At 29.1% G+C, this 15,411-nt stretch overlaps 1 protein-coding gene across 2 annotated transcripts in view; it reads right to left on the reverse strand.

Annotated features, from left to right (window-relative positions):
• LOC123010104 (zinc finger protein 354A-like) overlaps nucleotides 1-4,704 on the reverse strand; it is an 88,921-nt gene extending 84,217 nt beyond the window's left edge. Inside the window, exons 1-3 of one of the 2 annotated variants that reach the window (XM_044406796.1) lie at nucleotides 4,517-4,704; nucleotides 4,331-4,469; nucleotides 3,606-4,265 (exon numbers count right to left, since the gene is read on the reverse strand). The gene's annotated coding sequence lies outside the window, so the exon portion shown is untranslated. Of the gene's footprint in view, nucleotides 1-3,605; nucleotides 4,266-4,325; nucleotides 4,470-4,516 lie in introns of both variants that reach the window. The other variant, XM_044406795.1, reaches the window with a different exon arrangement.
• Nucleotides 4,705-15,411: the final 10,707 nt, after the last annotated feature.

Below are 15,411 nucleotides of genomic sequence, written 5' to 3' on the forward strand. Positions count from 1 at the left end.
ACTTGAGACACCCTGTATACCAGTATTACTCTCTGAGTAATACTCAAGTGATTTATATGTTTTCTTTAATTAACTCAATTTTAATCGAATTTTTACTGAAAACTGTTTGAAACAGTTTAAAGAAAATCAACTGTTAAAGTGCTGGTAAAATTATGCTCTATAAATAATTATTTATTTTTTATTTTTCATAAAACTAACTTAAGAATTTTTTGAGATTTTAAGCACCCTCATGGTACACTTTTCAAACTTTTTCATCTAATGATCGTACAGTGTTGTTGAAAAAATCCCATTTATTACTACAGACATGTTTTTCTTCGCTTGCTGAAGCTCGTGGGCAAGTTGTTACCTGGTATAAAGCAAAAGTTTTATCTCTTGTTGTAGAATAAACTATTTTCTCTTGTTAGTAGCTGAGCTTATGCATCGATACATTATTGGAAACAAAAACTGGAATCTGAGGCTTAACAAATAATTCAAGCATTAAATTAATTCCTATAAACACACACGTAAGGTAATAATTAAGTTTTTCTCAAAATTTTTACAATGTTAACACCTGCGTTTCCAACAAACAAAAAGTCATTTGCAGTTAACAGGATCGTTTAACTTCGGAAAAAATTGACGTCTTTTCTCCTTATTCTGGCAATTCTCGCCTTCCAATTATACTAAGTCTAAAATATTACCCATTTGTATTCAAAAAATGATGACCAAAATGTCACTCAATACACTGAAAACTGAAACATTTAAAATTCACTAAAATCAAACAAAAAAATTCAATAATTAACAAAATTAATTTTTTTTAGTAAAAAACACTGGCGCATTATCCACTTGCGTCCAATCCCAATAATAATTTCATAGTCCAAACATGCTTCCAAGAAATAAACGGTCACCATCTAATAATTGCAAGCTTGTTAAATCTGACAGCTTTTGACGGGTAATTTCAGCTATTTTTTGAATCTCGGTAAAAATAAACGTATTGTATGCGAAAAGATCCACAATTACCACGACTATAAATTTTTCATTAACCTGGCCCATCTGGTGCACTTTGGAGAAAGTTAAAAACGGCAAAAAAGGATTACAGTTAGTCGCTTTAAGAAGCCAGCCTTCAAGTAGTTTCCGCACACTAATTATGACTCTATATTGAACGGAATCATTTACTTTTTATTACGTTTCAATTTATTGAATAGCGCAGAGTATCGTATCGATATACAGGACGTGACGGATGTAGTGATCGGCTAATTAATTTATTTTTTAATAAAGAAAGCTCTAATTATTCCGCATAATTACCAAAAATTCGATTATAGTTTTCCGAAAAAAATCAGACGTGTCAGAACGCTGATTAATGACTTTCTAACTGTACCTAAACCTAAAAGTGTATTATTATGTATAATTAGCGGCGAATCAATTTTGTTTTGAATATTAATTCTTTCTACACGTATTTATGGTGGAAACTTTTGTGTTTTTTGCACTTATTAGCATACACAATTTTCGTCTCACCTTGTGATCATTGCAAGTTTAAAAATGTATCTCATTAAAGCGTTTCAATAGAAGAAAGTTAATGTCGTTTTTATTATCATATTTTTCGTCTATTGTTTGCCAATTATAAGTGGACAAAAATGCAGAATTTTGAATAGTTTTAAAATTATCAAACAGCATTTTTTTTCAATTCAGGCGCTTAAATCTAGGTTATATAAAGTTTAGTCTCCATTCCAAAAATTTGCATACGAAAATTTGGAGGTCAGCAAATAATTATTCTAATATGCATAGATTTAATTTTTTGTTTTATTTTTAGATTCGTATTTTATTGCAAACAAATAAGAGACGAGTTTTGTTTTGTTCCTTTTTTAAATACCAGTATATTTTATTTAACCTAAAAACAAGATTTTTTTTATTTAACCTTTAAAACAAGATGGCCTATTCCAGGTTAAGATGTAGCAGTTATGCTTTAGAATATACAGGATGTTCCGTTTTTTTTTTGTTTTTCCAGTATTTCAGAAACCATTTTACATAAAATTACAAAATTTAGTACCTATGATAACCTTTACACACCAAAACGAATTTAAAGATTAAATGTCGAAATTTTTAATCAGTGGTGTCCTAACTGGGGGGTATAGGGTATTATTATTTTAAATAGTGGAACAAATTTTCTATTGTTACTATGAATTATTTTTTACATCTTTTTGGGAATGCATTTTAGATTGAAAGTAGGTTTTTGATTCGATTATTTTTTTCTGGTAGGAAATTCACCAAAAACAAAAAAATCTGTTTAGGTATTTTTGAGAGTTACTTACCCTGGAAGCATTTTTTAATTACAATAGTAATTAGTTTTATTATATTAGTTTTTACCTTTTTGTTTTTTTTAATTTTATATTGTTTTTTTATACACATATTTTATTTCAATTGAAAGATAAATATTTTAAAAATAATTGCAGAATGAGAAACATGCCATCATATTACGATAAGAATAAAATAATACTCCCAATTTAAGTTAATAACTCAGATAAGTAATTAATTACTGTAGGTAATAGTAAATTAACAAAAATAATAGTTGTGAATTACAACATGTTACGGCTGAGGCAACATGTCCATTAAGTAAGGATATATTTCTCACCGTTGTATTTCTGAGTAATAAATATGCTAGTTGTGAAAAAAATATTATATAAAACACGGTAGAGAAGATCTCGTGAAATAAACATTTCGGCTATAAAAAGTCTCTTGTCTACCTTGTGATATAATATACTATTAAAGACGTTTCGTACATGAGTAGACCTTCTCACCCAATTTCAAAATTGTTCAAAATAAAATAAACACTTCTCATTTTTAAATGTTAATGTTTTCTTTGACATCGGAAACATTAATCTTTGATGTCAATGTATTTTATAAATTCGTTTAAATCTAACATAAAAAAATTTAATTTAACGCAAGTTAAAGTCTTTTTGCAATTTCTTGGTATACTTTACGACCCTATAAAATTGGCAATTCAGTTGCAAAAACAACATTAAATCACAAAATCTTACAAATGATTCACTAATTAAATATTTCAGTAGTATTTTATTTCTTATAAATAAAAAACGCTAATAATAATTAATACAAACTTTTTGTTTTTTAGCATAACATACTTGCTCATGAACAAGTTTTCGTCTTTTTTACAAAAATATTAAGCATGGGAGTAACACCGGGTGATCAAGAACCATTATTTCGGTTGCTAATACTGTATTCTATTTTGCAACAATACAACTTCTAGTTACAAATTTTAGAACCTCAAAAAGAAACATAACATATAATTTTGTTTTGTCAAAATAATATCTCTCAAAGAATTAAACGATTGCAGTGTTGGAAACAACGGAGTTAAAAAGTGTTCTTAATTTTATTGCCAACTTAAACAATCATTGTTAATCATCCTGTATTACCACTAGCAATTTTTTACAGCCAAACGAGTGTCTTAATTATTTATTTGGGCACTTTAATAAACAAATTTTGACCCTGTAGTCCAGAAACTGTTCCAAGATTACGCATATAAACAAAAAAAAACGCAATTAACACTTTGATAAAGTACGAGTATGACGTAATAAATACTTATCTCCGACTTTATTACAGTTTTACTCACGCACTTGTTATCGCCAGTCATCGTTCCAAAAGTACCAAATCCGGGCCCTCTTTCCAAAAACTACGCTTCACTAAACACGCACAGATCGGAATTTTTGGCGTCAAATCTTCTCAAATCTCATTGTCTGTTGGGGAAATCCCAAGATTGCTTGGGTGAATGTAGAGCACGCCGGTACAACACAGAGGAGTGCCCCAAAAGGGCAATAAACTATATTAAAGAGTTAATGCAAACTCGCTGTTGTAATATTCCATTAGAAGCGGTTATTTGGGGGTTTGGTGGCACCGAAAGGGCGTTCTTGAATTCTGTTGCGTTATTTCCGGATAAAGTCAATTAAATAAATCCTCTTCGGAGAATCGCAACGTTAATGCAAAGGTAATTGGAAGATGGCCTAAGATGAGGCAAAAAATATTGCGTTCATGGTCGAATAACACGACTTCGCATCCACGCTAATTGCTGGTAAGTGGTAGAAGGGTACAACAGTGCAGCAATTCGTAAATTCATCTCGTCACGCTCGGGTTCTTCGCCGTTTTCTATACCTTAGCGTTACATCCGGATGCCTCGCACTGAATCAAAGTGTCTTGTGCAAGAAGTCGACGACTACGGTGGTAAATCAATGTGATGAGTTAATGCCCAGAGGAGATTTCTAATGAGCAAAGATGGAACTCTATGAAAAAATATTTTTTTAATGAGTTTCCCCATTTTTGCAAATCTAGTTTATAGATACCATACATAAGAGTACTATGCCAGTATGCATAATCTTGACGGAATATCAATAATTCTTCAAACCACATCTTCCAATTAAGAGTTTTATGACTTGTTTGCGGTTGTCTTACTGCAGGGCATTACAATATCACAACTTTTTGTGGTACTGAAAACTTATGATGTAAGGTTTTTATGCATGTTGTAGTTACCCACTAAGTGATGACTTCATTTGTAATTCTTAATTAGACTCCAGTCACAACATGTAAATTTTGTTCGTCTATTAAATAACACTTTCTTTGTCAATATCTCACTTATTAACGCTTATTGGATTAATAAATAAGCGTGTAAGTTCTTTTGTTAATTCAATTTTTTGCAAGTATCGTCCACTAATGAGTTTTAGTTTTCTGTCATCTTGACAAGTAGATAAATAAATTAATCAAAGACTTGCAAAATCTATGTCAAAGCACTCTTGAGTTTTTTTTTAATGAACACATATTACTACTATTAAAGTCCATTTTTTTATTATTTGCTGGTGGAGGAAATGTGTATCAAGAACACGACATGACCTCCCTCTGTTTTAACATTTGACTATTTCTGATAATTTGGGACTAAAGTCAAAAATTAAAGTTTTTCTCTGGCATTAGGATTTTATAAAGCTTGAATTACGATTGTTATGAGAGAGGGTATAAATATTAGCCTCAAAACAGTTTTAACAGTTTTAGACTGTTTACAAATGTTTTAAAGAGATAACCATAAGTATGTTTTTCGAATTATTAATTGGTCCACACACATATATTAATAAAACGGACTATATACCAATAAAAATAAAACAAAGATTTTTGAAAAGGTGTTCTTTCCTACAAATGTTCCTGGAAGCATTCGATGACTTAACGTCAACAAAACTCAAAGAATAAAACAATTCAAAGAATATTATATGTCGTATGCAGGTTTGTACTCTCTTTATGCAATTTATATGTATTTTATTTTTGAAAGTACAAAATGATTCAAAATGACTGAGTCTGTTGGCAAAACTGAATTTAATTTGTACTCTAACTGCCGGTAACTTGACATTGACAACTGTGCATGACAGTCATTTATAGTAGTATTCAAAACTTTGGAATACCCTAATCAGTTTTTTTTAAATAAAGTTTAAGCAGAACATGCATTGGGATGGCTTCCTTTACAACACCGATTTATGATCCGAATGCTGGTTGGTAATATTCACTACAATAAAGACATAACCTACAATTTTTCACATTAAATATCTGTCAAACCATATTTCCAGTTGCAGTGTTGCAAACCGCTGAAAATAAAAATCCTTTTAATTCTGTTCTCAAAATACACAGCCATTCTGGATCACTTTGCAGAAGTTAATTTTGAATTTAAAACAAAATATCTATGTATTACAGGATAATTTTAATAGTTGTGAGAGTAGTAAAGGTTTAAAGAAGTCAAAATAACGCAACTTTCCTTTTCCGAATGTTTATAATTTCTGAGATATACAAAATGTCCCCGGATTGGGTTTACAAGAGGAAAATTTTTTATTTTTGATTTTACGCCAAAACTGCAAAGGAAAAAAGTTTTTCCTTTACTTGAAACCAGAAATTATGTATTAAAACTTCATCATTCTAACTCAGTAGGAACTCAGTGATTTTTCTTTGCTTTTTAAGTCCTATCACATTGGCGGTTTTATAATTTAGAGAAATGAGTTTACGCAAGTTAAATAACAAAAATGTTAGTGAAAAACATAATTTTAATAAACAGCAACTCAAAGAAATAGCTTTAAGGTAAAAACCAAAGTCATTTTTTACAAGAACTATCATTATTTAATTAATAAATTAATTGTCAAAGTGACATATAGTTGTCAAATAATTTAAACCACCAATGTGATAAGACTTAAAAATCAAGAGAAAAATGAACTTTTCTTTCTGCTGAGTTAGAATAATGAAGTTTTAATTACAGATTTGCTGGTTTCAAGTAAAGCAAAAACTTTTTTTCCTTTGCAGTTTTGGCGTAAAATCAAAGATATTTTTTTTCCAATCCGGGGTCATACTGTAGAAGGTGCAACCTGCATTTTAGCGTTAGAAAATTCGTCAAAAAATATATAACCGAAATTTTCCATCTTTTTAGTACTTTATTCCTACGTTTTACAATGCGTAGTCGGTGACGGTTAAAATAATGATGGTGGTAAATTTTTATCTTCTATGAAAATATTGTGTGTTGTACTTTTTTTTAGTAGGCCACTTTTTTATGTGGCTGTTTTTGCTACTTTTGACTCAATTTTTTTCAACAATGTAAATGAACTTGAAGAACTTACCTCAAAGATCATATTTTTATTCTTCACAACTATTAAAATCACCCTGTATAAGTTAAGTTAGCAAAAATAGCCATTTAAACACTCATTTTTTAATTAGAGCACTTTTCATCTCTTTTTTTTCAACAAGAAAACAACTTAATAAGACCTCTCTATTTAATTTAAGTAGGTAGATTTAAAAATATATTTTATAAAATTGAGACGAAATTGATTTAGGTTTTTCGAACATACATTATGTTCTATAAAACTGTCAACCAGAATAAATACCTAGAATGTTCTTTACTTTTCTTGCGACTAAAATTTGTAGATGAAAATGTAAGATTATTTCAACTTGAAAAGACATATTAATTGATAAAATGAAGTCTGAGAACCTTTAGAATAACTTTAAATAAATTGTTAGTCTATGGTTTAAAGATACAGATTTTTAATTTTGGTTTTGTAAAAAGCTCACAGTTTTATTTAAACAAACGACTGTAACTAATATTTTGATATAAAATTCAACCTTTTAATTAAAACTTAGTATGAAAAATTGTTAACCAAAAATCTCACATAAAAGTGTAAATTTTATATTAGCTGATTTAAACGTCGGCAATTTCAACGTCAGAATTCCAAGTTAAAAACAAGATTTTTCTCAATTTTATTTTAAATTTCTAATTTACTTTTAAACAAATACGATGTTTCAGTGTTTATTTTTAAAATATTATTTTAAATATAAAGATAACAATATTTTTGCTTTGTAAATTTTTGAATAGGAGAATTCGAGTTCTTTAAAACACACACTGTTCGTAATGTTCTTATTACAGGTAGTACTACGTATGAGTAATACTATTCTTTTAAGATTATACATTAATCTATTTTAAATCAGTAACAATGTAATTAAAGGATTAAAAGATCACTTGGATGAGCAATATTTCTGCAAGGTTGGTAGCGTAAATCTGCAAAAGTAAAATTATTAATAATAAATTAATTATATTGCAATAGATGCACAAAATGCTTTGTTTTTTCGTTTAACAATTAATAAGTCATTTAGAGGCGATGCAAATTTGGTTCACTTATTTATTAGAAATTCAACTTTTCTTCTTTTATTTCCTCTTCGAAACCGAATTCAATAATAATCTCAACTCCAGATTTCTATTTTTAGAAGTTTCTAGTTATCCCACACAACTTATTACGAATCATCCAATCTAAAATCTAATCGGTCGAGTTCTTCACGGTCGAGTTAAATCGGCCTCATTGGCCGGAAAAATTGTTACTGAAATGTCTTACAACTCAAAGACGCAAAAGTCCCTTTATCAAAATTTGATAAACATATACATTACCATGACGCATGCTTTATTATTGTCTCTTCGTTTAATTCCGAAAACCTCTTATCTCCAATGTTATAACATTGAACTTGAACTAGTGATAAGCGGATTTTTTCTGGCTTATCACCCCAATGCGCACATTTTGGCACCAAGGCGTAGATATTAAGCTAGGTTAGGTCTATTTTAACGGTTCGAAATTACTTCCTAGAATCGGAATCTGAAACCGTGAATCTGCTTAGCAACACAACATTTCGTAATTTTTTTTTACAAAATTCCAGTTGACTTGAAATTCGTTAGAGTTACGTAACTAAGGTCAGTTACATCTCTTTGTTGCAGCTGTGAGAGTGCCAAAATCCTATTTAAAAAATTTGATGCGATTATTAACCTTGGATTAAGACTATAGTGCATGAAAAAATGCAGACGCACAAAAAAAGTTGCTCCATCTAAACTACATCCTTGTCTTGCGTTGTTTTGCTCGTTTTTTAATTCCAAATTTAATTTGTTTATAACAAGAAAATAACTTAGTTAGAATTTTTGAAATTATCAACTAATTCTGCAGCACCTGCTACTGGCATAAGACTAATTTAATGACGGTCATGTTGAGAAGTTTAACTTGCAAGAAGTTTCAGTTCTCAAACTTGAGTTAGTCAAGTTTCATACTTGCAAATGTACAGGTGGCCGAAAAAAATCCATACTTTCCTGGTCAAATATAAACTTTTTTGTAATTATTTTGATGTTTGTTAGTGATTTGTTAACCTCTTGAGGTCGATATAACTTTTTTTGTGACAATCTTATCTCCCGCCAACTCCCGCATCCCTTGGTTCCTTTTTATGTTAATTTCATGCAACTTCATCACCGTCGTCATGTCTTCCGAAAGTTGTAAAGTTTGACGTAGTTTTTCTCAACCCGTTTCATCAAACAAAAATGCAAGAAATTATTCCCCAAGTCTGGGAATGTTTATTCCGCATCAATTTCGAGATATCCACTCCCCTTTTACGAGCGAAAATAAAATATGTGTAAGCGCAAACAAGAGTTCGTGTTCTGGGAGCTTAAATAATCGAGCTTTTGCACAAGGAAGGTCGACGTTTGCACCATTGGATTGACCTGAATTTGGTTTTGTTGGGCGATTTTTTTGAATCAACAAAGGAAATGGTACAATCTGTAAAAAACTAAATGTTTATTACAAAATTGGCCTTTCTGTTTGTCGTTTTTAGAATTTTTGTTTCTAGAAACAACACCTTAGTGTTTACTCACAAAAACAATTTAGGTAATCAATTATTCATATAATTAGTGGTAAATGCACTTAACAGTTAATGCACGAGCAATTTAGTTAAAAGTCTGTGATTTAAAATGCATACGAACGCTCTAAATTTGTATACAGCGTGATTCATATAAAACTATGAACCTGACGGACTTTGAATGCAACCAGTAATACATTAATCATAGATAACCTAATTTATAAAAACTAGTAATATAACGTGATAGTATGTTTAAAAAAAATTGTACAGCGTGTCCTAAAAATTGCTTGATACATTATTATAAATGATTTTCCATGAATCAAGAGCAAGTTGTTGGAAAATCATTTATATAAGATGATTCGTTTTTATTGTTACAAATATGAACAGATGATATTCAATTTGAAGACGAAAGTTTCATATGAACATATATCGAAAAATGTTCTAACATGAGTTAGTTAATGATAAAAAACGCACTTCTTTGAGGGAGTGTACATGCTCACGAAAACTTTTGTCTTAAGATTGAAAATTCTATCTCCTGTTTAAATTTGTAACAATAAAAACGGAACACCCTGTATAAACATTTAATTATTAGATTGACAATAGTCATTATTTCAAGTTACATATATGATTTGAGCTTGTAAACCATCCTGTTTACATGAAAATATAAAAAAAAAATATTTACACAATTTGCATGTAATTTTATAATTAGTAAATTAATATATAAAACTTTAAACAGAAAATATTTTTGATTATTAACATAAACTCACTATCAAAATCAATCAATATTTACCTACTCATGGTTGAAATTTTTACTAAATCATTTCAAAAATATCACTATTTAACAATTAGTACCACTAAAATAAAAAACAATCATAAAATAAGTTAAATTAATTAAGAAAATTAGTTTCTTGCATTTCTTCAGTCGGTGATTCATGAATAATAATTATTTGTACCATATTTTAAACCGTTTTCTGGTAGCAGTGTTAAAAAGTGCAAATTTAAGTACCAAATATACCAACAAAATAGTCAATATAATTCAATTTAGTTTATTATTAAAATTCAATACAGTCTATTATAAACATTCAGATTATAAATTTTTTTTCAACAAGTACCTAACGTAGAATCCTGGCGATTTTCAAGTCTATGAGATTCTTTGAAACCATTTGTGATATAACATTAGTTTTAAAAAAAGATTTTTTTTAATGAAAGATAAAAAAGAATATCTTATATTTTTGTAGAAAAAAAGCTAGTAAATCTAAGAATGTTTTTAGTATTTTTTTATTATTTTGTTTTTCTTAAAGTTTAAAATTTGTTCTGATGTTCTGAACTAATAATTCAATTTTTGTTGTAGTTGAAAAAGTTTAAATCTTTAATTCTGTGTCCTTTTCAGTGTTTTTGAAAACTGGCATTAAAAAATAACTAAATTTAAATACTTATTGCAGTCTAGAATTTTTACAATTTTTTTTCAAATATTTAAAATTCAAATTTGAATACCTATCCTTGACAAATCTTCTTTTGTATTATTGATTATCTCTTTTTTTGCTAGACTTTTATATACTTCTTTGAGTTCTATGAAAATATTTTTTTCTTAGATATACAGCGTGCGCCAGAACTCGCGCCCCAGAGAAAAATGCCATGTAAGGAGACGTAACAGAAACATGGAAAAAATGTTAAAAAAATTCTATCTATAACAATTTCGAAGTTATGAGAGTTTAAATTTTACACTTTGACTATATTTATTTCTCTTGAAAAATATTTTTCCAATTTTATTTTTCTACTGGCTATTAGAACAGGAAACAAGGAAGCTATATCTTAAATTGTAACTCTGTTCAATGTTATTTGTAGCTTTTATTGGCACCTTTACTAAATAATTATAATAGTAAAAAAACATATACAAGATCATCAGTATCATTAAATAGACATAAAAAAATGTAAAATGTCAAAAAATAAATGTCAAAATTTTTTGACAGTTAGAATTTTTTAAACAGTTTTTTCATGTTCCTGGTATCTTATCTTACTTGAAACTTTTCTATGGGCGCAAGTTCTGACACATCCTGTATCTTCAAGTTTGTAGAGTTTTGGTTTTGATACTTTTCAAATTTTGGTGTTTTGCTTGATAATTTATTTAACTGATTTCTCTTCAACAGGAAAGTTTTATATGCGCCACTATACAAACATTTTTTTAAATTAAATTTAGTAGAATTAGTTCTGAAATATATACAGTATGATGAAAAAAAGGCGCCCGTGTTAACCCACAAGTTATAAATGATCTTTTATTGAAAACGAATTCGAAGACCAAAATTGGATTTGTGCTTTTATCAGTAAGATATAGACTTTCCTTTTTAGAAAAGAGAAATCTATATAATTAACAGTTTTAAAATAATTTCATTGTTAAAGTCTAGATTTTGATACAGTTGACGGTGTTCTTAAAAAAATGTGTAAAAAGTCTAATGAAATAAACTTTATTGAAGATGTTAGGATACCATTTCTTGGCTCCAAAGAAAATTTATCAATGTTGCAACATTGCAAATATCCTAGAATACAGAAAATGTCCAAGTAATATTCAATTATTGGAAACGGTAGCAACAAAAAAATCAGTTTTCAATGTTGTTTGTTCTGTGAAATTTGAACGATTAAAGTCAAAAAGCCGAAGATTAAAAAATTAATTGAAATCATTAAATACCTTTTGGTCGTATCGTATTGGAATAATAAAATTATGTAAACTTTACAGTTTTTTATTTTATGCGGATGACAATAAATGTCAGTACTGTTTTCCTAGATACGAAAAATACCTGAGTGAAATAGTTTTTTAGTGAAAGAAATTTGTGCAATATTGCCGCTTTGTGCTGTTAGACAAACTGTTTAAATTTTAAAAAGAATCTATTTAGACTATTTTTGGAATGATGGTCACAATGTTTCAATAAAAAAGGACGTGCCTGTTTCAATCGTGGGCGCCTTTTTTTCATCACCCTGTATATTTTTAATAGTACTATATATGTATCAAAAAACAAGTTTTATAAGACCGGTTTTGAAGCACGAATTTAAGTTTAAAAAACGAGTGGCGTAGCAACGAGTTATTGTAAAGAATGAGTGCTCAAGGTCTTATGAAACGAGATTTTAATTTTATTTCTTGTAATTTGCCCTCTTATGCTGTTTTTAACCAAAATATTCCATTTGACTATTAAGCCATCGCACATGATGACGTCGCGTTCTTTAATATGTCTCTTAGAGAGTCAACATGCAGGCAAATTACAAAAACAAATATATAAAAATAACATGTCAGAGGTAGCTTTTACATAAAATTTGTCCATATTTATCTTATGTTTATAAAAATGCGAAATTTTTCTTGTTTTGGTAAAACGTTTATTAATTAGTAAATTCACATAGCTCCAAGCCTTTAGAGACGGCGACACACGAGCACATAAACTTCTTGCTTCTGCTTTTAAAACCGTCGCCTATTAATTTTTAATTCCCCAGTTTTTCCTTGGTGTTTTATTCATTTTTGCCATAATTTTGTAAGTTTTGAATGAGTTAATCTCTCTTCATTAATCCATTTTGCAAAAATCCCCATTTCCTTTAATTAACTCGAAGCAGTTTCCCTTCCCCGACTGTTCCTCTATCACAAAGAGCCATTCTCCTCGCCCCAGATAATTTAATCCAGCGATAAGGTGCCGCCGCATATCACTATTAATTTGATAGCGCATCCCGGATTGCATTCTGGAGTAGTCCTTGACGCAAATGATGGCTCTCGGGAGTATGGCGGCGCATCGTATCCTCCTCGAGGTCGATATCATAAACCGGGATTACCGACTCGGTAATAAAATATCTGCGTAACTCCTCCAAAAACGAACAAGGCGAAACTTTCAAACCGAACCGAAAACTTATCATAATTCGGAATCGGAATTCCGAGGCTGCTTAATGGGGAAAAAGGCCCGTGACTGACCTACTTTCAGGATTTTCTTATTTACGGCGGGATGGCGACGTCGCCAACTTTACGAGTTGACATGTTGCTTCGGAAGTTGCAACTTCCGAAACAGTTTTAAATTTTCTAAGAGATTTAATAATTTCAAACTTGGACGATCGTGGACGAGGATTATCAAACTTTGATAACGGCGTTAATCCACATTGGATGAGGCGTTAAACTCTTTGATTTATTATTGAAACAAATTCGCGTAAAAAAAATATTTTGGAGAAGAAAAATTTTGGAAAAACTCACTCAACTATGTAACTTATTGGCAAATTCTACAGAAAACAGGGGAACAGGATACGTGTTAGCACAAGAATTTCTTTAAAATTATATACAGGTGTCCCAAGTTTTACGGCCGGCGCAAAAATTAATCTTTCTAATTGATTAGAAAAATAATGCTAGTGCAAACGATAGAGGATTATATAGACTTTGATGCTTTGATATTGTTCTAAATTTTTAGCGTATGTCAGGGAGACCCTAAAAACCAAATTTGGATTTTTTTTTAATAATTGGACCCTTTTCTATATGATAAAATTCCTTGATTATTTCTAATGGCAACTGTGAAAATTGAATAACGTAAAAATTGATAGATTGTGAGTAATTAACATTTTAATATTGAAAATTGGGAATTCGGTAATTTATGGCCAAGTTTGGGATGAAGTGCTGCTAATCCATTGACAATAGAGCGGAGGCTTCACAATAAAGCCCAGGTACGTCATAAATGTCATTGCGGACCTTTTTCTTTTGTCAAGAAATTCTAGCCTGATTACGATTTACCGTAAACCCCCCATAAATTATTCCAAGTTTCAGATTATCAATATTAAAATGTTAATTATACAAAACCTATCAACTTTATCATTATTCTATTTACACAAATACCACAGACAAAAATCAAAGAATTGTATCATGTAGAAAATATTCCAGTTAAATGAAATTTTTTTTTCTTCAAATTTAATTTTTATGGTCCCCCTGCCATTCGCTAAAAATTTTGTATAAAATATCAAAACATCAAAATGAAGTGTATTTAATCCTCTATCGTTTACACTGTCAAAATTCTTTTTTAATCAATTAGAAATATTTATTTTTGCGCCGGCCTTAAAACATAGACATCCTGTATAGGGTGTTTTGAACTTGGAACATTTTACAACTAACTGTCAAAATCGAAATATCATAACTTTTAATAGTATATAAAAAAAACTGAACAGTTTTAGATGTGTGTACAGTGTTTTATTTAATTATTGGTTGTTTTTTTAATTTCTTTGGTTAAATATAATAATAATGAATAAGTATTTTTTGTAGGAATTCGATAAAAAAAATAAAATAAATAAAAAATCACATACTTTGACAATATTTTTCGGCTACCATACGAGCCAAAAAAAGTCGTTTATGTTTTCACAAAAAAAATTACTGGATATCTGTTTTGAACTTCATTTAACACTGTTGATAATCACTTATGAAGTTATCAAATTTTGACAATCCCGCTAAATTTAAAGAAGACATTTTTCGCTTTCTCTATGGTAGTATATGTTGCTATGAAATTTGTTTTTTTACTCCACTAGTGAAACATATTTATTAACAAAAAGAAAGTTAAATTTTAGGAAAAACACTCTGTATATAACAAGTTGCTATTAATCACTATTTCTAAATTACGCTTATTTACGAGAAGTTTTATAATTTTCCTTTAAGATTGCTGTGGATTTCAGTTATCTAACAAACTTTACTTTAAAAAAGCAAGTTTCCATATTATTTAGTTAAATATTAATGAAGCATTCTTGAAGTTTCTCAGTTTTAAAAAAAAAAACAATTAATGATAACAAATTAAAAGAGATTTGAAACATTCTTTCTTAATTTCATTTTTTTGTTGTTTTGTTTAACAATGCTTGGAGACATTAAAAAAACGCTTTATGTCTTCGTTTTTGACTAATGGTACTTTATTCCCTCGAGATTAAAATTAAAGAAATAACAATTTTTATTCTTAAAATTGTAATTGAATGAACTGGATATTTTGACTTATTTGACAAAATTATTTTTTATTCTATTATTTTTTATTATTAATTTCGACTGTTGGAAGGAAACTTTTGTATGTATCTCTGAAATAAACATCATTCCTCGAATTAGAAAGATTACAATGGTTGTTTATTTTCTTGATACATAAATTATTACATATTATAAATAATATAAGTGTTACGAATTTTTTTGCAGATTTACAATTAAATTTTAATTTAATCTGCTTCAATTATTATCATTTAGCTCATTTGTTAATTATAAAAAGTTTAAAAATAATT

Source organism: Tribolium madens, unplaced genomic scaffold (genome assembly GCF_015345945.1).
Source record: "Tribolium madens isolate multiple individuals breed KSU strain unplaced genomic scaffold, Tmad_KSU_1.1 Scaffold_7;HRSCAF=85;Tcas5.2_LG10, whole genome shotgun sequence".
Lineage (NCBI taxonomy): Eukaryota > Metazoa > Arthropoda > Insecta > Coleoptera > Tenebrionidae > Tribolium > Tribolium madens.